General features: G+C 43.5%; 1 long non-coding RNA gene across 1 annotated transcript; it reads left to right on the forward strand.

The window, feature by feature from the left end:
* Window positions 1-7,340: 7,340 nt before the first annotated feature.
* LOC132250204 (uncharacterized) lies at window positions 7,341-24,450 on the forward strand. Its single transcript, XR_009461841.1, has 3 exons — window positions 7,341-7,384; window positions 8,363-8,473; window positions 21,687-24,450. It is a non-coding gene; the product is annotated as an uncharacterized LOC132250204 (long non-coding RNA).

The following is a 24,450-nucleotide window of genomic DNA, read 5'->3' on the forward strand; positions in this document are numbered from 1 at the left end:
TAGACACCTTGCAAAACAAAAAAGAAAGAAAAAGCAGAAGCAAAGGTGCCTTCTTAGATGATCTGCTCCCACATGATAGATTGCCAGCTATTATGATGGTAGATAATAATTGACACCTCCTGACTTCTAACTTCATTTAGTAATCAAGACATGGCAGGAAAGAGTTGGTATATACCGTTATAATATCAGACAGTGCAATCCGGTCTATGGAAGCCTAGGAGAGTTCACTAGGTCAGATACTACCACCCCCACAGCAACATTTTGGTATTTCAATTTACACCTGGAACTAATAGTGTGAAAGTTCATGATAAGGGGAGAAAATGGGGAAAATAAGTTATCCACAATATTTCTTGTCTCACAGAAAGAAGTCTGTACAAGCTGTAACCAATAAGCTTGGCTGATTAACTTCTTCCTCCCTCTCCCCTAAGTATTATACTATTTACTGTGCTTCTTTCAGGCCTAGAGGCCAACTTACGCAAATTATTTTCTGTCTTATATGCAAGTAGTGACCTTTGATGAGCGTGCCTGGAGCTACTTCTTTTATTCATGTGTATTCAGGAGCTGTAGCCCCTGCTTTCTTTGTTTCTGTGTCCCTTGCGTGCTATTTATTTGGGGGGGGGGGGAGGTTGGATGCTGGATCATATTTTCTCTTCTTTTCAGCTTTCAGGACTCTAATGTTGGAGGCATAGCAAACCCTACCCTGATTCCTGACATTTTTCAAATTTTCTATCTGACCCTCATGTTTCTTAGATTCTGATGAAAATAATCTAGTCTGATCTTCAGATTCTGAGGTAATGTGTGTCACAACTCAAAGATCTTGGTCAATAGGTCTTAAATGGATCAGGATGTCTTCTTCTGTGCACTGGACTCCATCCTGGGGAACACTGGCAAAGTGTATATTCCCTCATGCCAGTCCTTACCTTCTATAACCACACTTACCAGGGTTTATGCTAATTCTACTCAAAAAGATCTGCTGCAGTGAGTTCTGATGCAGTTAGGGAATGGGACAAAGGAAAATATTCCTTTTTGAGCCTCATTTTATTCTCAATATACAAGTGAGCTTTATCTAATCCTGGTCTACTCCCTATTTATTTGAGCTTTCTGCTCTTCCCATTCTATTTGTCTGTCTTAGGACTTTGTCTTCATGTTTATCTCTGTAGAACATAAGTACCTTCCAGTTTTATTTGTTTGGCAATGGTGAAGATCCTCATCAACTTTGTAGACTTTCTTTTTGGATGAAGGAAAGTTCAATTATCCAATTTCCCCTTAATTTAAAAAGGAGGGTCAGAGAAGGAGGCTTGATATTGTAGTTAGGGTAGCATCACAGTTTGGAGAAAAGGATATTAAGCAGGGGATGATAGCAGTTTTCAATTTTTTGAAAAGCTGATATAAAGAAGAGAGAGAACAATAGTCCTCCCTTGTCTCATATAAATTAAAATGCAATTAGAGATACAGGTTAAAGCTGAGGGAATAATGGAATGAACAAACAAACAAACAAAAAAACCCCCAAGAAACAAGCAAAAACTTCCTTATGCTGACAGAATGGTAGGACAGTAGAACAAGCTATCAAGGGAAGTTGAGGAATCGTCTTCATTTGTGATTTTCAAGAAGAGGCTGAATAGGCATATGTTGGGAATGATGTAAGAATTCATTCAAATGACACTTGAGGTCCCTGCCAACCCTAAGATTCTATGAAAATGTCTCCATATTCATTCCTCAGTGGGTATATGTAGCTCTTTCCACTGTTCTGTTTCAGATTTTATTGGTAGTACCACTATTGTTCCAGATCTGGAAACAGAGTGAGTATGCAGTAGGCAATACATGGGGGTGAGCTCATGCTATGATTCAGGAAACACCTGTAACCTGCAACAAAATAGAAACTCATCTGTCAAATCATAAATTTCTGTCAAATGTTCAAAGTAAACAATATCGAAACAAGTAATTTTTCCCTTCGTCTATTTTAGTCCTAGTAGTGCTCTGTGTTTTTTGTAACAAAAGAACAATTGTAGGCACACTTTTAGATGGAAATGTGATGTTCAGTTGAGGGTGCCTTTAGATCCTGAGAATTTGGAGGTGGCCACTTAAATCATATGCTAAAATTCACAAGTTTCTGTTGTGAAATAGAAAACAAATGATTATACAGTGTAATTTCTTTTTCCCCACATTTCGCATTTCTGCTAAGCTTGCAAGATTGTATCCCTCACATTTCTCTGAAGCAGTTCTTCTGTTTTTCCATCCAGAGTCATATTCAGGAGCAGAATCATGGAATGTCATGATCCTATAGTTCTTAAAGAGGAACGCAATCAGTGGGGCAAAGTGTAATAGCATACACTACCTAAATTCTGAGCTCTGAAGCAGTAGGAAAGATACACAATATAGAACTGGGATTATACTAAAGCAGCACTCTGTTTTACAGTGAGCAAGTCTGCACATTTAAATGTGCCATAGTTAGTCCACATTTACTCTAGTACTTGCTTAATGAAGTACTAACTAAAAGCACAGTACCTACACTTACTGTGCAGTAGCACCAGCACACATTTGTTTTTTTTTTTCATGATGGTTACTGTGCAGTAGCCTGTGCATAACACTATTCAGTAGCTTATTAGCACAGTTTATGAATGGCATCCTACTGTGCACTGTTATTAGGCTACCATGCAGAAAATATCTTGAGTAAACATGCCCAGTATGTATTAAAGTAGTTTTTTTTTTTTCCTATGCCCAGGTCTTAAGCTGGTAGAACACTATTTCTCTGGATCTGAATCCCAATTACTATTTTTCTTCATGCTTAAAGTCCAGAAAGTCATCAAAGAAAGCTCATACAATAAGTACTTATCAAACCACATTGAGGTGCAGAAATAGTTGGTCTAATAAAAGATATCACATCTACCCAAAGAACCTTGTCTGCCTATGTCCTTAGACCAATATGGCTACAAGCAATACCCCAAATAACTCTTGTTTATGACTAATCTTTGGAATAAATTATTACTAATATTTGCTTAGTTTCAATTGTTTATTATTACTCTTTTATCTTGGTTGTAAAGCCTGGCCACTGTGTACACATCTACATTACAAAGAAAAGCTCAGGAGAATATTTTGACAGTAGAAGAATAAATGTGATTCTGCTAAGTGTGACCATCAGTTTTTTTCAAAAACTTGCAGATGTTGACAAGAAATCTTGCTGGGAAAAGGCTATAGGTGACTACTTTTCTTTCCCCCAAACAGTTCTAACAAAGCTAAATAGCCTAACATGCCGTTGGAACTTGAGTACTGTAGTGTGACTAGGATGGGACAAGTGGGGCACCAGCCCCAGGTGGAGTAGAGTGAATGGGGCACTATGAGTGACCCCCAGGAAGACCACACTATTGCCTGTATTTCAGCTGCAGCAGCCAGAGCCTGTACTACTACAGGAGCAGCCCCAGCAGTAGCAGTTGCCACCTGAGTGAGGAAAGTCCCTGTAAGAAAACTCTGTTTCTACCCTTTTCCCCCCAGCTATCCAGTGCCCAGCATAACCATCTCCATTCTTCCCCAGGCACTTTAAAAGTTCCCTGTACCTCTTCTTCAGTTCCTTAGTTCTTCAACCCCTTTGGAATATCCCAACCTTAGTTTCCGCTGCAGGAAGAAAACTGGGTTAGGCAGGGCACCTGGCATTCTTGAGGCAAAAATTATAGCCTTTTGATTCATCATCTGAGTGATTTGTCTTGTAATTGGGAAACCTATGGTTCAGTGGGACATACAATACTACCCTTCATTCTGCAGAAATTCCACTATTTCAAACATTTTGTTCTCTACTGGGATGAAAAGCTAGGATACAGGATATTTTTCAGATTTCGGAATGTTCTGAGATAAAAAATAAATAAATGGAAATATCATAAAGAGACATCATTGTGGTCTTTTGAGCCACATGGGAAGACCACAAGGTGCCATGTTTTGGATAGGGAGAATATCCTTTGGAGAAATGGTAGTATGACTTGAAATCAAAACTGTTTGATGTCTCTGACATGGACTCGAACTAAAATGTCACATACTTGATTATCAAACTGAAATGAAATGTTTCATATAACTTTTTACCCAGATTCAAGCAAAAAAACCCTAAAATAAATAAATAAATATCTAAAATATCTAATAAATAAAAATTAAACATCTACCAATATCCTCCTATTAATAGAAATGGGTTAATTTTTATAATGTTTTATTTTTACAATCTAACATAAGTGTTTATAATTTATGACTCTGAATTACTCCAAATCAATGTATAGACAGATACAATCCAGTACATTGTGTTTTTAAGAAATAGCTGGCAAGGCAGTCAAATACTGTACTTGACTTGTTATATATATTTATTGGACAGCTTACATTTACCAGAGTTATTGTAATAGATACTGAAGTTATTGCAATGTTCTTCTAACAAAAGTGTATAGCTACTGTGCAGGGCTAATTCAATATGGACAAACCTATAACACCAACCATCCTCAACAGATAGCCCTCTTTGTTAAGTGACCACTTTAAAGTAATATCTGTAGTGCAGTTTTGTCTAAAGTACACTCGTGGATGACTTTTGGTAAGATATAGCTTCATCTGCTTTATTAGATAATCATTTTACACATATTTCCATGATTAAAATGAATGAATATATATATATATATATATATATATATATATATATATATATATACACATACCAGTGGTGTTTCATTTTAATCATGGAAAAATGTGGGTTTTGGGTTACTTTTTAAATCTGACAATTAGGAATTTTTTATCAGAGAAAACCAGAATCCCTGCTGATGATGATATGAAAAACAAAAAACAAACAAAGAAAAAATCCAAGGGGAAAAAAAAAAGAAAAAGAGAAGGAGGAAGACTGATAGTTAAAGAAGACAATTAAAAAGAATATGCACTTGTTAAAAACAATGACATTTTCTTCTTTTTTTTTTTTCAGTGTCCTAACAGCCTTTAAGAGAGATGGGAGTACGTAACTGGGTCCCTCTCACTCCTCCCACTCCAAAATAACCTTTAATTAATGTAAATGTGTCTGTCATATTATTTATCTTGTTAGCAGAAAAGATACATAACCATTTTAATACTGTTTTATGTAGCATCAACAAAGATAATAAGTATTAGTAGTACTTTTCAGAGATGCCTGGTCCCATAAAATGACAGATTTAAGTAAATCTGTTTGTAATGGTAGTTGCAGCCATGCATTTCAATGCTGAAGTTTGAAAAGTGCAGGGATCTTGTTTTAAAACCACTCTTATGGTTGCTTTAAAAATACAGAGGAAAGGGGGATATTAACTTTAATCACTAATATCATCTAGGATAGAATATTTGTATAACATATCAGTCTGATGCATAAAAAACATGGGCACAATCTGCAACGTTACATAAATGAAATATGTGCTATTTCCCATGGATAAAGACAGGTTTCCCCTTAGTCATGAATATAACATTAAAGCTAATGAGAATTAAATGTGTACATGTGAAGGAGGAATAGATAGATATACTAAACTTGAAAATAAACTACTTTGTGAGATTTTTTCATCTATTTTTTCTCCAAGTTGCCTGTATTTTTCACTTTCACACTCATATTTTAACATGTTCTGCAATTTATTTTTAAACTTTTACTTTTGCAGCTTTTTTCTTTTTTGTTGTCACTGTCATGTGAAAAGAACAGCAAAATATTTCAGCAAAAGAAGATTAAGCAATTAGACCGGTCTTGAATCATGCAGAGCTCTTACTGACGGGAACTGAAATCAAATACACAGAATTTGATAGCTAATGTATACTTACATATCCACAGAGCTGAATCCTAACTTTCCTTAGTCAACAAAACTAAAGCTGAAGTCATCAGGAATTTTTAAAGTGATAGAAATAGAAAACATCAGTTATATACCATTTAATTCCGATAAATGATGTTCAATATCAGTAATCTGACATTCAATACCAATAAATGTAAGGTAAAAAAACCACAGCATACTTATAGGCTCGGCAGTGCTACGCTTGCTAGCACCACTGCTGAAAGAGACTTGGGGGTCATAATTGACCACAAGATGAACATGAGCCGCCAATGTGACGTTGCAGCCAGTAAAGCAAACAAAACTCTGGCTTGCATCCATAGATGCTTCTCAAGTAAATCTCAGGATGTCATCCTCCCACTGTACTCAGCCTTGGTAAAGCCACAGTTGGAGTACTGCTTCCAATTCTGGGCTCCACAATTCAAGAAGTATGTTGAGAAGCTTGAGAGAGTCCAGAGGAGAGCCACACACATGATCAGAGGGCAAGAGAATAGGCCTTATGAAGAGAAGCTGAGAGCCACGGGACTCTTCAGTCTGGAATAGCTCAGGCTCAGGGGGGACCTGGTGGCTGCTTATAAGTACATAATGGGTGCTCATCAGGACCTGGGAGAACGTTTGTTCACCAGAGTGCCCCAAGGAAAAACAAGGACCAATGGTCATAAACTCCTCCAAGACCATTTTAGGCTGGATATAAGAAAAAATTTCTTTACTGGCCAAGCCCCCAAAACCTGCAATAGACTCCCTCCAGAAGTGGTGCGGGAATCTACTCTGGACTCATTCAAGAAATGCTTGGATGCTTATCTTGCTGGGATCCTTTGAACCTAGCTGACTTCCTGCCCCTGGGGCAGGGTACTGGACTTAATAATTTTTGAGGTCCCTTCCAGCCCTAATGTCTATGATATCTATGAAATATCACCTAATGTTTTTCTCTTGTTTCAGGATTGATTTACAATTGCACTGAATTGCTTTATTTATTTATTTATTTTAAATGTTAAGCTATTTCTAGGATTAGGCACCTTTGATTCACATCCTTTGCCATTGGAGGCAAACACATGCAAGTCAAAATGGTCTGTATCTATGCCAAAAGAATGTTTCAATATTTTATATTTGGATTTCATTATTACCATATTTCTTTTCCTCTCTTGCATATCCAATATGGGATCTCTCATTAACCATAAGGACAGGGACATCCTCCTCTCAGGAATGGCGCACACGTATTTTTATATCACATTTGCTAAACTGTCATACATTCTTTTAGCCGGTATCTTTGCCATCAAACATGAGTAATGTTTAAAAGCATTATTGGCTTTCAGTTGTCTAACACATTTTCTTTTCCCTTCTTGAATATCAAAATTACCACACCTTCTGCAAAATTCTCCCCTATCTTCCCACCCTCTATTATTTCCCTGTATGTCTCTGTGGCAGTGCACTGTGTGTGCCTGCCACTTTAAGGGCCTGGAGCTGGCAGCCTCCAGGTGCCTGATTAGGGCAGCCATTTTGGAGACAGCGGGTGCCTATTTAAACAGGGCAGTTTGGCTGCAGGTGGCCAGGCAGTAACATTGTCTGGCTGAAGGGCTGCTGTGAATGACCTGGAGGTAAGGGGGGAACTGCAAGGGGATGGTTAGGAGGCTCCTGGTCCTGGGCATGACCTGAAACTGCACCCTGCCAGGAGTGGGTGGTCTGGTGGGGCTCTCAGTGGTGGGGGAGCCCCCAGGAAATGCCAGGCCAGTTATCACCCCAGTGAAAGGTGGGTTGGGGTGCCTTAACCCCTTGCCCCCACCACTGGGTGAGTAACCCTGTGTTTGTTGGAGGGGCCCAGAGGGTGGACTTGGAGACAGAGAGAGAGAGGGGCTAGAGACCCGGCCCGAATGAGATAGTACCCTCGACTGGCCCATGCTGGGGCCAGGAACAGGATGGTCAAAAGGGCCAGGGGCCCACTGCGAGGGATGCCCGAGAGCCAGGGGCCTGGGGTCCCGACTGGCCTGGAGGTGGGCCAGGGCCAGTTAGCCGAAGGTCCCGGGGGGACCACACCCAAGAGGGGAAAATGGCTTTGGGGGAGCTAGTACTCCGGAGGAAGGCGGAGAGGCCACCTGATCAGGAGGGATCATAGAGGGGTCTTGTTTAGAAGATTCTGGGGCCCAGCGTGGGGGCCGGAAGAGATGAACACCAAGATGCCATCTGCGAGGCTTGGGCTGCGGTAGTAGGGGAGGTCGGAGCCGCAGAGCGCCCCCTGGCATCGGGGCATTACAATGGGTAACCTCCTGTTTAATTGACATCTTAATTGAATCCATTATCATCAAAGGCATGGCGGGCGAGATAGGCGGGCGGTTGCCCACCAGACAGGGGGCGGGCCGTGGAGTTCAGTCCCGAGGAGGCCCCCTGTCACAGTCTCCATTATATATGGCCCAAGCCACTGCCAACATTTTTCATAGCATTCTACTGGAAGTCAATCTCTTTCCAGTGCCATCCCTGTCTTGCAAGCTTTTATGCAGGCTGCCACCTCTCTCATACTTAGCTTCTCCTCCAGTTTTTTGTCACTTTCCAAATAATACTCCTTCCTTTATCCCCTCAAGGAACACCTTAATTTTACTTCCCTCTGATCCTCTTCTTTGGCACAGCCATAGGCAGAGGGAGAAAAAAAAAAATGCGGGGGGCTGAGAGCATGTGCACAACTCTCCCAGCAGGTAAGTCTGTGGGGGAAGGGGCAGGGGGAGGGGAAAGAGCCACGGGAGGGGCAGTTTGATGGGCCTACAGTGAGGGAGAAAGTGGGGCACAGGCATGGGCAGGGTCTGGGGTGAATGGGGCCCCCGCTGGGCCACGTGGTGGGACAATTGAAGCCTGGGCAGCTCACCCAGACGCTCTGGGGGTATGTGCCTCCCCATCCCGATCTGTGCATGGGGTGTAGGTGGCTGCCACTGTGTACTGGGCTTTGTTCCCTGCTGCCACTGAGGCTGCCTCTGGAACTGAGTGATGCCATGTGTGTTCACTGCAAGGTGGGCAGGGGGCACAGTGCAGCACAGCTACAGGATGCACATGACATTGTGCAGTTCCCAGGGCAGCTGCAGCAGTGTGCACAGTCCACTGCACAGTGGTAGCTGCCTCTGCCCTGCACACAGATTGGGGGGCATATGTCCCCTGGGCCTCCACCAGGGTACATAGTGGCAGGAGCCCCCCAAGCTGCCTGGCCTCTTATTGTCCCACCACCCAGCCCATTTGGGGCCCAATTTACCCCAGCCCTTGTCCCTGCCTCTGCCCCACTCCCTCCCTCACTGCAGGAGCCTCAATCTGCCTGCCTCCCAACCCAGCCCTTTCCCCTTCATAGAATAGATTGATACTTGCCTGCCAGTTCTGGGCAGCCAGAGATACATATGCAGGGCTGTAATCCTGGCTGCATGCATGCCCCTCCCCACCCCAGCTGCAGTCATTTGGAGCCCACAGCTGGGGTGCCTTGTGGCTGTACCTGCTGACCCATTTAAGGCGTGCTGAGCCCCATTACTCCTGGCCTTCCACCACCTATGGGCACAGCTCCTTAAAAAGTCCACTGCCATGTCCAACACCTTTGCCCTCTCTCCAACATAGATTCTTTCTTCAGTTCCCACTGCTTTAATGTCCTTCTTTCTTTACCTCAATTTTGCAAAACCAAATATCTATAACATCTTTCCCCCTCCTCTATCCAAGGTGTCCTAGTCAGAAAGATTTTTCTTATTCATTTTCCTTTTGAACCATTCTTCAGTCCATCACTTTGTCTTCCAGTTCTTCTTTCACTCATGATCCTTTTACTGTCTCCTCTATTAAATTCTGTTTTATGGCCTATGGTTTTTCTAGCTCCTCCATGCTCTTTGTCACAGGGAGGAACAGAAGGGCCCCAAAATGGCAGGGGGGAACCCTGGGATCAAGAACCCTCAGAGGGTAATGAAAGAAAAAGGGAAATACTTACCTGCAGTGGATCCCACGGCAAAGCCAGAGCCTGAGTAGGGACCCACGTGGCTTGTTAGCCATGCCTTTATACAGTTGCGGCTGGACAATGACGTCAGCTGCAATCGCCGGCCGGCAGAGATAAAACGGGCCACCGGCAAGGAAGAGGGAGGCAGATTGATGCCGGCAGGAGCACCAGCAGGAGAGGTCTTCCTGGTGCTCCTGCAGGGGCAAAAGGAGCCAGAAGCTGCTTCTTCCAGCAGGGGAAGATGCTGCAGAGCATGCAGTGGGACAGATGCTGCTGGCTGAAAGGAGCTGGAAGCAGCTCCCCAAGACCAGGAACCCAAACAAAAGGGCAGAGGGGAGCAGGAAGATCCCAATGCCAGTGACCATAGCAGAGAAGCAGAGACCATAGCAGAGAAGCCAGCACGTTTCAAGATGCCAGACCAGGTGGGACTGTTGAGGGCACTGGGAGAGCCAAAGAGGCATACCAGGTGGGAGACAGGATGCAAGAGCAGCGTGAGGGGCTGCAAAACACAGCCCTCAGTGGCATATTGCTGACCCAGTGGGTGACATGGGGACAGGCATCTGCCGGAAGACCACAGTGGGTCCAGCGAAACCAAGGGCTGGGTGATGAGGGAGAAGAAGCGTGGAGTAGCCTGCAGGCTACCATGGCCACATATAGGGCCAAACATAGACCACTAGTATCTGAGGGTGGGTATTGGTGACTAGGCTGGGGGAGCCAGGGAAAAGGGGCAGCTGGGCCCCTCAGAGTGCATCAGTGATTTTTTTTGCTTATATTTTATGTTTCCCACTGTTGGAGGGGTTGAGGGCAGGGCTCGTGGGCCCTGATTGTTGTTTGAGCCTCGAGGTGGTTGGTAGCCCTAAGGAAAAGAAGCCAGCCTCGGGGTGTGGGTAGGATATTGCGGGCTGTTTACACATAGGCAGAGAGAACCATCCCAGTGAACATACTCAGGGACTCAACAGTTGGGGATCTGGCCAGGAGGACATCTGTAACCTGTCAAGGCTGGGTGTCAGGGTGAGGTAGAGGGGAAGTGGAGCCTCACAGAAGACCACCAGACAGACATCCCACCGTCGAGAGACTCCCAGTGGCCGGGCCCTCCACTGAAGTAAGATTCAAAGTTGTGGCAGGTGAGATTGGGGAAGACTACACCGGAGGTAAATACCTACTTGACAGAACACCTGGGACAGACAGGCGAACACCATCGAACATCCGGGCCAGAGCGACACGTGACCGGATGTTCGAGGCCAGACAGGCACACTCTTCTTCACCTCTCTTTCAATAATATTTCTGCAAAATGTACTTCTTCTCTTTATCATAGTCCACCACTCCCAGTTGCTTTTGTAGTATCTCTTCAGAGTCCTGCATCCTTTATAAAGTTCCACATATTCTCAACTGGTCTTCTCATCTTCTAATAATTGAACAATTAACTTACACATTTTCACTCATATATTTGCTTGTTTCTAAACTCACTTCCATTCTCAACATCCAGTGATCACTGACTGTTGCATATAAAATCTCATTCTTTCCAATCCCTAGTCCATTTGATATGAATACAAAATCAGTCCTTGACACCTGTTTCCCAACTGGTTCCATTTTTTTAGTCACCTTCTCACATGCAATTTAAACCTACTTAATTTATTATAGTAATCAGTACTTTTGTTGAGCTGTTTAGCTCTTGCTCTTTTCTGCCCCCTCTCCTATACTCCTACTCAACAATAAAACTGAAATCCCTTACCAGAATTTGCTGCATACCTCCACCTACATAGACCTTTAATTTCTTAAACAGGGTGATCCTTCCTTATCTTTCAGCTGGCAAGTATATCTTAAAAATCTCTAGCACTTCCCTTTCAAACTCCATCACCATCTATTGCAGTCTCTCTTCTACAATCACTTGCACTTGCCACACCTCCATTTCTTCACTTTTGAGCAAAATTATGACTGATTTATTTAAATCTGACCCCACACACCACAATGGGCCATTCCCATCCCTTTACCAAATGCTTGCAATCCCTCCCCCATGGGATTCCACACACCTGTAAACGTATTTTTCCACTTTTACCCTGCTAGTGGTATAATCTTATCCCATCCCTTCTTGATAACACACTTTTGACTTCTGTGTTTTATAGATTCAGTAGTCATGCTTTCCCATTTAAATTTCATAATTCTACCACTTTACAAGTCTTCTATTCTGCTGCTTGACACTCTCAGCTCTAATCCTCCCCCTTTCCATATTGCCATTGTCTTTGCCAGTTGTTTTATTTTTTTTAACATTTAAGAAGAGTTATCTTTCCTACCTTTCCACTTCCCCTCTTTCCCTTTTCCCTCTCCATTAATCTCAGATCACATTAGCTCCAATATACTTTTTGTAAACCTATCTCCTTCCCTCCTCCTTGTTGGCACTAGATTTATGACCAGGGGTACTGCTTTTCTCTGCTAACACCCCCCCCTTTTTTCTAATAAAAAAAGGAACCCCAAAACCACATTGTTCCATGATTGAAATGAAACTCCTGGGCATTGTTGATTGCTTTCCCTGTGGTCATCATTAGGGATCCTGTGTTTTGTTTTTTGTTTTTTGTTTTTTTTTTTCCCCTCTGATACAAAGTCTTCATTTTTTTTTCAATTTAAAAAAAATTACCCCAAATCTACATTTCCCCATGATTAAACAACATACATACATATATATGGTGATGTTTTATTTTAATTGTGGAAGAATGTGGATTTGGGTTTTTTTTTTTAATTAAAAATAGGGCATTTTTTTTATCAGAGGAAACCAGGATCCCTGGTCACCATATTATCCATGTTCTGTCCTGTCAGCATATTCTTTTTTCCAACAAACCCACCCATGCACGTATCTTAACTAGATCCTTTGCCAGTGTCCTAATTTGGCCCATCCACCAAAGCCAGAGAGCCCAAGGGCTCTGCAGCTGGTCCAGCTGGTCACTGTGATTTAGCCAATGCAGCAGAGTCCCTTATCTCATGTTATGGAATAGTGTGGTGCATGTCTTCAGTTTTCCAGCCTGTGTGTCTGCTGGCTTCAAACACAAGGGGCTTTGAAGGAAACTGTCACAAAACAATTAACTCTTGCCATTCCCTTGGGCCATTGTTCTAATGCATATCTACTTTACCTACGAGCCAATTTCTAAAAGCAAGCCTCTAAATCTCACTAGCTATCACCCCTCTCTCTCTTTGTCTGCTTTCTTCTTTCTAAGTTTCATTGTACGTTATTTCTTTCTTTTCCCAATTAGGTTCTCTTCTTTTTTTCTCCTGTGCTATCCTCACTTCTTCCTGTATCATTCTTTCCTCTTTTATTTTTCTCTCCTTTGTTTCAAAGTCACTTGATCCACTTATATTTCCTCCTTTTTCCATCCTGTATCACAAGCTGTACCACTTTGACTCCTCCACTGTCATGAATTCTGACTCAACATCTTCTTCCCCAGTTTCCTTCTACTGTTTCTGCTTGCTCCTCTGTAAATCTAGTTTTATTTGAGAAGGACCATAGGCATCAGCACTGTAAGATTCCTTCTTCCTTGCAAATAATACACAGTAGTTATTGGCACATCATCCCCTTGACCCTTTCCATTTACTTCTGTGGCATATTATATTATATACCAGCAATATGCTGCCAGGTGTCTTTCCTGCCCACAATAGATACAGAGATATGGCTGTGCAAAGTACATTGTAAACCCTTTGTGTGGCCTTACTTGGATTGCTTGTGGTAAGTGCATTATCCCACCAGAACTCCTCTCATCTGCCCTCATTACCACCCAAATTCTACACAATCTTTTCTGTATACCATATTTATCATGTATCTTTTCAACATATATTACTTTTTGTACACCATTCTCCAAACATTTCTCTGTCTTCCCCATCTCAATCATGCCTATGTACATTCATATGTTGTCTTTGTCCTTTCTCTTGTCTTTTCTCCTCCAATAAAACATATCCCTTTAAGTTCTTCTCTCTCACTGACTTCTGAATACATCTTCCAAAAAATGTCATAACCTTCTCAACTCCGATATGAAATATCCCTAGACTTCTGGTTATGAAAGGTGACAAGGCTATTCAAATGTTCCCCTTTAACATCTAAAACTTCAAACAATGTTTTTCTATGAATTCATATTTATTCATTGTCTGACTTCTCTGTTCTTTTTCCATCAATTACTACTGCTTTTATTTCCAGGCATAGATTACCTCCTGCTCTATCTCTTGCTTCCCTCCATTTCCTTTCTCTTTGGGTCTGGCTTATTCCTCCCACTAGTCTTCTTCCCTTCAATCAGTGTTTCCTTCCTCATTTCTCTCTTCTGACCTCCTCTCCTCCTCTTCTCCTGTTCTTCCTGCTGACTCTTCCCTCATAGCTTCCTTCAATAAAACCTCCTCCAAACCCATTAATCCCACCACACCTTTCTTTTCTACCTTGTTTCATCCGTTCTTTCCCCTTCATCCTCCATCAGACTCTTGATCTTTGCTTCTGCTCTCTGACTTGCTTCTCATCTCTTGGTCTGCTTTCCCTTCCATAATTGTTATTGTCCTCTACAAAACCACCACTGATATTGTTCTAGGCTCCAAGAAATCCTCCTCCTCCATCATGGCAAAGTCTTTGAAAAAATTATCAAGGCTTGGAGCCCAGCAGGAAAAATTATGATGAGGGGAAATCAGCACAGGTTCGTGGCAGGCAGATCGTGCCTGACCAATCTAGTCTCTTTCTATGACCAGGTTACGAAACGCCTGGACACAGGAGGAGGGGTGGATGTCATATACTTAGACTTCAGGAAGGCCTTCGATACGGTATCCCACCCCATCCTGGTGAACAAGTTAAGAGGCTGTGACTTGGATGACTACACAGTCCGGTGGGTGGCGAATTGGCTGGAGGGCTGCACCCAGAGAGTCATGGTGGATAGGTTGGTTTCGCCCTAGAAGGGTTTGGGCAGTGGAGTCCTGCAGGGCTCGGTCCTTGGACCGATTACTCTTTAATGTCTTCATCGGTGACTTGGACGAGGGAGTGAAATGTACTCTGTCCAAGTTTGCAGATGACACAAAGCTATGGGGAGATGTGGACATGCTGGAGGGCAGGGAACAGCTGCAAGCAGACCTGGATAGGTTGGACAAGTGGGCAGAAAACAACAGAATGCAGTTCAACAAGGAGAAATGCAAAGTGCTGCACCTAGGGAGGAAAAATGTCCAGCACACCTACAGCCTAGGGAATGACCTGCAGGGTGGCATGGAAGTGGAAAGGGATCTTGGAGTCCTAGTGGACTCCAAGATGAACATGAGTCGGCAGTGTGACAAAGCCATCAAAAAAGCCAATGGCACTTTATCGTGCATCAGCAGATGCATGATGAATAGGTCCAAGAAGATGATACTTCCCCTCTATTGGGCGCTGGTCAGACCGCAGTTGGAGTACTGTGTGCAATTCTGGGCACCGCACTTCAAGATGGATGCAGATAACTTGGAGAGGGTCCAGAGAAGGGCCACTCATATGGTTAAGGGCTTGCAGACCAAGCCCTATGAGGAGAGACTAGAGAAACTGGACCTTTTCAGCCTCCGCAAGAGAAGGTTGAGAGGCGACCTTGTGGCTGCCTATAAGTTCATCACGGGGGCACAGAAGGGAATTGATGAGTACTTATTCACCAAGGTGCCCCCGGGGGTTACAAGAAATAATGGCCACAAGCTAGCAGAGAGCAGATTTAGACTGGACATTAGGAAGAACTTCTTCACAGTTATAGTGGCCAGGGTCTGGAACGGGCTCCCAAGGGAGGTGGTGCTCTCCCCTACCCTGGGGGTCTTCAAGAGGAGGTTAGATAAGCATCTAGCTGTGGTCATCTAGACCCAGCACTCTTTCCTGCCTATGCAGGTGTTTGGGCTTGATGATCTATTGAGGTCCCTTCTGAACCTAACATCTATGAATCCATCCTAGTGCTCAATCACTCCCCCCCCCCCCCCGAGAACCGCTGGCATCAATGCAGGAAGTAAACCAGGACTCTGCTCTGTCACTACACCTGAACTTGGCCAAAGGTGGCCAAGAAAGCATGCCATTGATGGGAACCTACCATATGCACAGGCCAGCCCATCAGAATATCATACGAGTGCCAATTTTGCTCAGTTTTCCTCCTCAGTGCTGACTCATATCCAAATCATTGTAAGCCAGTACAGTGAATACATTTCAACTTCCTCTTCAATCCAAAGGTTGAGCTATGGCTTTCTTTTCCATTTCCAATTATTCCTGTCTCTTCTTCAGCCTTAAATATCTGGCAAACATCACCAAATAGGTCCAAAATTGGTTCACCCACTATCCCTCTTTCAGTCCCTCTCAGCCTGTTGCATATGATTAGTGTGTTCTCCCCTGCATGAGATGGAACCAGACCAGGATGCCCTGCACCTCACCTGTATATACATATTTGGAGGATCCAGGACTCATGAGAAGAACATGCAGTTCAAGTCATTAGTTGGGGTGGCGGGGACTAATTACCACATGGATCTTTTTTGTGGAGTATCTGAAATACACAGACATATTGAGCAGTGCTGAACTATGGGGTCACCATTGCTTGAAATAATGTTGGCTCTGATGGGGCCCAGCCCAATGACCTATATGGTAAATCATGAGCCATGCATCCACCAAAGGATTTGAAAGCATCTGAAGCCCCAGGTGGGGATGGAGGATGTCTACTGGTAGTATGGCCACATATGATTCTTGAATGGCTCATGGATTTGGAATTGATATGGCTAATTTGAATTGGGACAAGATTTTTTTTTTCCTTAAAAAAACCCAAAACAAACAAACAAAATGATCTAAGTAGATACAAAAGTACTATTTGAAAATGTGTGTATGGAATACAAGTGCTAAAATTTGCAAAGGTTTGAAAAAACATTAAATGCATCTGTTTTGGATGAGCTAAATCTTTAGGTACCTATACATGTAAATTGCTACAGACATGTTTATTTCAAAGTCAATGTTTTCAAATTTGCCCTCACTTCCATTTTATCAGGGATAGCAGGTTCTGGCAGTAAAAGGGGTATGGAAGGCATTGCAGCAGGAAGAAGTTGTAGGGTAGAAGGCAAGGGGACTACCTTACATCACCAGATATATTTTCCCTGCTGTAGCAGTGAGAAGGGGATACCTTCTAGGAAAACTTACAAAAATTAGGTTCTATATCTAGAAAATTACAAGTGTGTGTGTATAGATAGATAGATAGATATAGAAGCTAATTACTGTGAGGCCCCCTTATATTCAGGGTTCTCTAATATTCTAGTAAATACAGTATATTAGGATTTGGTATACTGGTAAGATACTATTTTCAAAACTTATATACAAAATTGATAGATTTGGTAAATGTGGGCTCTTCCTAGGCCCTGAATTCTCTTTTCTGGTAGTAGATTAAATTCAGTTTAAGGATATGGAAGTAATTATCAGGGATCCTGGTTTTCTCGGATTAAAAAATCCCCAATTTTCAGATTTAAAAAGTAACCCAAAAATCCATATTTTTCCATGATAAAATGAAACACTACTATAGATATATTATAGATGTATTCTATATCTATAGTGGAGTTTCATTTGAATCTCAGAAAAATGTGGATTTTGGGTTGTTTGTTTTTTTTAATCCCCAATTTTTGGAATTAAAGAAAGAGAAAACCAGGATCCCTGGTAATAATCTTGACCCAAGAATGTGAATATCTCTTGCCATATATTGTAATACTGTGAATTTTAAAGAAACAACTGAAGTGGCAGCTTCTTGGAATCATAAATGTGTATCAAAGGAGTAACAAAAAGGGTGTCTAGTATTTATGAAGTTTTAATATCCTTTTTTCATTTTAATACAATAAGTTAATTTTAGAACTTGTAAAAAATATGAATTTTGTTAAAATCTTCACAAGGCACAAGCTAAATCATAAAGATGAAGTATAATATTTCTCTAAAGATTCCATATTCATGAGTATATATTGGAATTTTCTTATTTTAATCAAGTAAGTTTCATCAACATTCTATGCAGTTTGAGGGTTAGAGTCTCAAAAGTATGGAAAGGTTTTAGGGTTTTTTTGGATGTAGCCATGTTGATCTAAGGACATAGACAGGCAAGGTTCTTTGAGTAGATGTAATATCTTGTATTAGACCAACTAAGTAGTTGGGTAAAAAAAAAGTTCTTGGCAAGCTTTTGGGCACAATCAACTTTCTTCATGCATAGGGAGTCTTTGGTGTTCTGAGACTCCAAGAAATTAGAGAAGCTAAATGTGTGGCAGGATGTTGGTGAGAATGTAAATAGGTAGAAATCAGATAGACAAAAGGTAAAGCAGAGAGGGGAGGGGGAAAGAAAATCAGGGGGAAAAAGGCGAAAGGGAGACATTACAGTGATAGAGGTAGAAAAAGTGCTGTCAGTGAAAAAGGAATTAGCTGGAGATCAGGAAAACAGGAATGAGAGAAACTTAATGTGTGAGAGAGTATAGTGAAAATATAAATAGGTAGGAAAAAAAAACCCAAAAGGTAAAACAGGCAAGGGAAGGGGAAGAAAGCAGGGGTGGTGGGGAAGGCCAAAGGGAAATGCTACAGGAGTAATAATACAAGGTAAGAAAGAGGCTCTCAGTGAAGAAGGAAATAGGAATCAATCAATGGTGAGGGGCAGGTTTTAAACAAAAAGGCCATAAAATCAGCTCCATGCACTGCGAGCAGCCCACAATATTCCCTTTCAGCCATCGTGACTTAAGTAGATACCTAATTATAAGATCAGACCAATGTTATTGACAGTCAACACATGACTGATAACAGAGCAGAATGTTTTCATAGTTTGTTTTTTAGCAATGTCTGATGCAGGAAACCAGATGTTACATTGTATAAATATTATATTTTGGGTAGGGAGCATGAACCATATTGTAAATTGTAACACTTTCCTTTCCATAAAATGCACTCCAGAGCATGTTGACTCAAAGTCTTTTATATAATAAATTGCATATTACTATTTGATAGCTTTCCTCAGGTCAGCACCAATGGCAGTTTGAGAGTCATGCAGGCATTTCCGTAATGAAAATGTATGGGGAAAGCTGATTAATGCTAAGTAGATTTTTTTTTTTCCCCTTTAAAAATAATTAAAATACAGGTTAAAAAACAAACAAACAACAAAAAAACCCTCAAACCTGATAAATGAAGTAGCTATTTCAGTTATGAATAAATATTGGGAAAATAGCTGATGAATACCAACCAGATGTTTCTCTTATAAAGGCAAATATAGATTACTCACCTCTGTGTTGAACTGATATAACATTTATAATGGCAGGTGAGAAAAGCTTATACATGATGATAAAATGATTTGTTTGTGAAGAGCGAAAGGAAAATTAAATTCCACAGTGTTCCTGTATCTGTGAAGCACAGAGGTTTAGAGGTGATTTTTATAACACAGACTCCAGAACATAATTAAGCCAAGCTAATAATAATACCTCTGGCCATGCATACATGGAATCCAAAGCTGTGGCAGGTAGAAGGTGAAGGATGTTATATAAATAGGTTTTAAGGCTGTGAAATGCAGAAGTCAACTATATGTAATAGAAAATTTTAGTTCTATCTTGCTTTCCAGCAATTAAACTGCCTAATGCAAAGAATAATATTTGTGTCAGAAATAGTTATTGAATTTCCAAATGGTATTTATTTAGATCTGATTTTTAAAAATATTTTTTTTTTCCCAAGCAAATATGTACTCTCAACAATGAAGACAACTTACCTAAACTCTAAATAGTTTCAACTGAAGACCAAGAGATGAGCACTCCTTCTGGTCAAGATAAAACTTGTCTCTGGTTTAAATAATGAAAACTGGGTAAAATAAGCATGCCTCTGTTTGACAAGCATGCAAGCTCTGGTTAAACAAAATGGTCAAGGAGGTTTTGTGGTAAGAATTTTCCCATAGAAAACACTCTCTTAGTCTCTCTTTTATGACAGTAACTTTTCATTCATTTGCTTCCACTAATGTCATCTTCATGAGTTTCATTTTTATGGGTCTTGATCAAAAACAGAGGTATTTCTTAAACGCATATTTCCAAGAATTTAGTTCTTTATATTTTACAGCCAACACTTCAAAGCTCAGCAAAATGCCTATTAACAGACAGTACAGATGCCATATCACTGGTTTATACCCTCTAGCTGCTACATCACTTAGTAGATGTGGGGAAAATATTCTGTACCATGTTTCAGAGTCTAGATGGTTTTTCAAACTGAACTATGCATAATAGTAACCTAATCTCAGTAAGCTTCATCCCTCTTCCCCATGTCCCTCCCCCTGCCATTTCCCCTACAACCCCAGCCTGCCCCTATTATGTTCACCAGCCCCACTGTATATTTTGGTTTTCTTTGTTGTTTTTCCCTTCCTCATGTGAATCAAAGGCAGGGGAGGAACCTTCTGGGGAGGCAGACACCCCCACAGAGCTTCCTGCAGCCCCCACTATGGGGGCAGATCCTAGGCAAGCCCCTGCAGCCCCCACCCCAACGGCAGTCTGACCAACCTCATCTGGGGGTAGAGAAGCCTGCAACCTCCGCTGCAGGGACAGAGCTGCCTGCTGGAGTCCTGCCTATCACTCCCTATATCCCTAACTGTGCCCTGCTCCCCCAGCACCAAACCCTGGGGAGTGTTATCTCCCAGGTGGTAGCCCTCTCCCTGGGGGGCCAAGACCCCGGCTTCTGCCATGTGCTCTCTTTCCATCATGAGGTTATGATCCAGCTGGTGGTGGGAAAGCACCTGGAGGCTGAGGGTTGCCTCATGTTTCCTTTCCAGGGGGTCCTGGTGAGGGTTTTCTATATGCTGGGGGACCTGTGATGCTTGTGGTGCCACGCCTCAGGGCACTTGTGTTACGAGTGCCCCATGGGCCTGGAGGAGATGGCCTCTACAGGTTCCCCTGGTGAGAGGGGTGGCCCTGACACTGGTATCCCTCCCTCCTCAAGCCTCCCTGGCACCCCAGCCACATCATCCTGCCCCCAAACCAAGGGGAGGTTAGCAGCAGCTAAGGGGAGAAAGGGAGTGAAGCACTGCCAGGGTGCTGGTGAGGGAAGGCAAGGGGCCCAAAAGCTGCAATTTCTGGATTTAAAGGCAGGCCTACAGTTTCATAGACACCCTTTATACTTATGGGAGGGTTCTGTGCAAGCCAGTGAACCCCACACCAGGCTTTGAGATGCATGAGCCCCATCTACTCCACAGCCACCAACCACAAGGTCATTTAAGATTGAGACCCTCAACATCCACAGCTGCAGGAAGAGTCTCTGGAGATGCTGGGCACTCTTCTTCCTTCAGGAGGGGGGATACCTGGAGACCCTGATGACTCTGGCCAATGAGTCTAATTGGCAGCTGGAGTGGGGGGGCAGGGTCTTTTTAGTCAGCTCTCAGCCATGTCCTGTGGGGTGGCCACTCTCTTCTCCCCAGGCCTGTAGCTGGAGGTTCTCCAGGACACTGAGGTGGTGCCAGCCTGCCAGATGTACCTCTAGGACCAAGTGCAGGACTGGTTCTGAACTTTCTGAAAGTGTACACCCCACTGACGGACCCAGAGTTGTTGGATTTATTCTACCAGGTAGCCACTTACATTGGCACCTTCAACCCTCACAAGTGCCTGGTCCTTGGTGTGGACTCTAATGTCACCCTAGATGTGCATAACTGGTGAGGCAGGGAGCAGAAACAAGCTGACCTGGGTGTCCTCAGGGATATCTCAATGGACTACTCCCTGGTGGACATCTCACGTGCCTGTCATCCTACTGGCCCCCCTGTCTTCACCTATGTGAGGGTGGGGGATGAGTAGGCATGCCACTTCTGCTTGGATCAGGTTTATATCTCTTTGCTGCACTTTGCCTGTGTCCACTCCTCTGGCAGTCAACTCCTTTCAGTGATCACCAATTAGTTTGGGCCCAGGCCATGCTGGTGGGAGCAATGGGCAGCTTTCCCCTCATTTTGGAGATGGTGGAATGTGGGGAAGGTGCACATCCAGCTTTTTTGCTTCAGGTACACTTGGGGTCACACCCAGAAGAAGGAAGCGGTCTGGGAGCAGCTCAAGCAGGAAGTGCTAGAGTTGGAGAGATGTCTCACCTCCAACCCAAACAACTCATTCCTGTATGGAGAATGTCATTAGAAGTGGGAAGAGTCCTATGCTGTGGATGAACACCGTGTCCATGGAGTGTTTGTCCACTCGTGCCCAGCTCCTTTCTGAGATGGACCACGGCTCCCGCTTCTTCTATGCCCTGGAGAGGAGGCGGGGGGCCAAGAAGTACATCGCCTGCCTTCTGGTGGATGATGGCACCCTCTCATGGATCCAAATGATATGTGCCACCGCACATGGGCCTTCTACAAAGAACTCTTCTCTGGATCTGACTGATGCCAAATCCTGTCAGACCCTGTGGGAAGGACTTCCGCAGGTCAGCGTGGGTGACTGGAACCGGCTGGAGGCTCCTTTCACTCTTGGCTGAGTTTTCAGCTGCCCTCTGCCTGATGCCTGGCAACTAGGCTCTGGACATTGCCAGGCTGACCATGGAGTTCACTGGAGTTTTTCCTGGGGCCAGTGCATCACCCAACCTTGTGGTCCTCCCCAGTCCACCACTTGAGTTGGCTGGAGGACATCAAACCTGTCTGCTTTTGCACCATCCATCACCACCACTTCTACATGCTCATGCATCACACAATCCATCATGCCACCCTCATGTCCTGCCCAGACACCGAGTGGTAGGACCTGCTCACTAAGGGTATAGCTGGGGCACCTCAGTGGCTGAGCCTGTATTCCACCCTCATCCCACGAGCCACTGGGGACTTCAGCTGGTGGCTTCTTCATTGAGCCATTGTCATGGGCATGTATGTGGCGAGCTTCACAGACACCCCAGTATCCTGCCCATTCTGCAGGCAGAGGGAGACCCTGGTGCACATTACACTCAAGTGCGCCAGGCTGAAGCCCCTCCACCTCCACCTCTAGAACCTCGTCCTGAGGTTCTGGTTGAATTTCACCACCTGTCTTTTTGTTTTTGGTCACCCCATGGTCTTGCCAGGTCCCGGGACCTCCTGGTCAACCTCCTCCTGGACCTGGTCAAGTGGGCCCTGTACTTGACCAGAAAGGAGGCTCTGGATGAGAAGGTGCCCAGAGACTGTGGGTCCACTTTCCTCTTGCTTGTCTGGGCACATTTCTGGGCAGAGCACCAGTGGGTGGTGTCTGCCAGCTCCTTGGATGCCTTTGAGGACCAGTCAGTGTGGCCCTGGGGGCTCTGCTCTATGTCCCCCTCTGGAGAACTTATTTTCACATTTTGACCCTTTGACACCCATGTCAGTCATATCCTGTTTTTGCTTTTGTTGTCCCAAGGAATTAATTGAATCTTTCACCCTTTGGCCCCACGCAGGGGCTATTAGTTAGCTTAGTGGGCCTTAAGGCCCATGCTAATATAGAAGATACAAATAGACAGAAGCTTTTGAGGTCCAACCACTTGGTATCTGGGACACTACCTCTTGCACCAGGTGGACTAACCTGGAGTGTCCCCTGCACCTTCTACCCACATGCAACAAAATCCACACCCTTGGACCTGCAGCCCCATGGCTGTGCCCCTGTCAGACCCAGATGTGGTGCTTCTGCTCTGGCATCTGGGAAGCTATTGCCTAGAAGATGTGCTCCCTGCAATGGCCCTCTTGGAACTGTCAAATCATGTCCTGTTGGCCCCAAATGGCCAATAGGTCAGCCACTTTGTTTGCCCTTCAGCTCGGTCCCCAGTATTGGCCCAGGGCAGGCTCCTCTAGACAGGTCTCACCACTTTCCTCACCAGCTGGGATCCTTGTGTTTGCTGTTTAAAAGTTGCAAATTATCTGATAAAAACCTCAAATTCTCTAATTAAAATACCCCAAATTCATGTTCTTCTGTGATTAAAATGAAACACCACTCTATATATAGAAATCAGTTGGGCAATGTTTTATTGATATATTTACAATTTTAAAGCAATTTGGAAGCCTATCAATGCCTCCATCATCACAATAAAATAAATTCTAATTATCTATACTTTTGCATTTGATTCTAGCTTTTTTATCATAGAAAAATCAGAGCTCTCCCTGTCCCTTCTCTCACCAGGATGTAGGGACAGATGCTGCTGGACCCTCACCAGCTTTGTGGCACTGAGCAGCATTGATATGCTGGTGTCCTACCACTGTCCATGCCCTTGCCTACCACAGCCCTGCTAGTGCCCCTCAATCCTAAACTGAAGCCCCTGCCTGCCCCCAACACACTCCCTCCAGGCAGCAGCTCCTTCCCAGCACCAAGACACAGATCCACTGCAGCTGTCCCACTCACTGCTTTGTAGCTCTGAACACTGCCAGCCCTTGCTGTTCTGGTCCCTACCCCTGTGCCCAGGCCCTGTGGTTATACACATAGACTTTTTGCCTATTGCTTTTAATTTTATGTATTTTCTTGAGTTTTGCATTGCCTTAAGAAACTCCATTTTGTATTGCTCTGTAGCTTGACATAAGTGTTTGACCTTTGTACGCTGTATGTGTGAGAGAATGGGTGCAAGCGTGTCTGTCAAAAAGGAAAACATGAGCTGGTGACTGGCTGAAGAAAGCAGACAGATAAATGACCAAAACAAAAAGAATCCACTGCAGAACAGTGAGAGAACAATGGCAATTGACCTTCAAGGAAGAACACAGTGATCAACTTGGCTGGCCACTAAGTTGATCCAAGTACTGATAAGACTGGTAATGTATACCAGCTCAGAACAGAAATTGGGGTATGAATGTGGTATGTGTG

The sequence above is a fragment of the Alligator mississippiensis genome, chromosome 1 (genome assembly GCF_030867095.1).
Source record: "Alligator mississippiensis isolate rAllMis1 chromosome 1, rAllMis1, whole genome shotgun sequence".
Lineage (NCBI taxonomy): Eukaryota > Metazoa > Chordata > Crocodylia > Alligatoridae > Alligator > Alligator mississippiensis.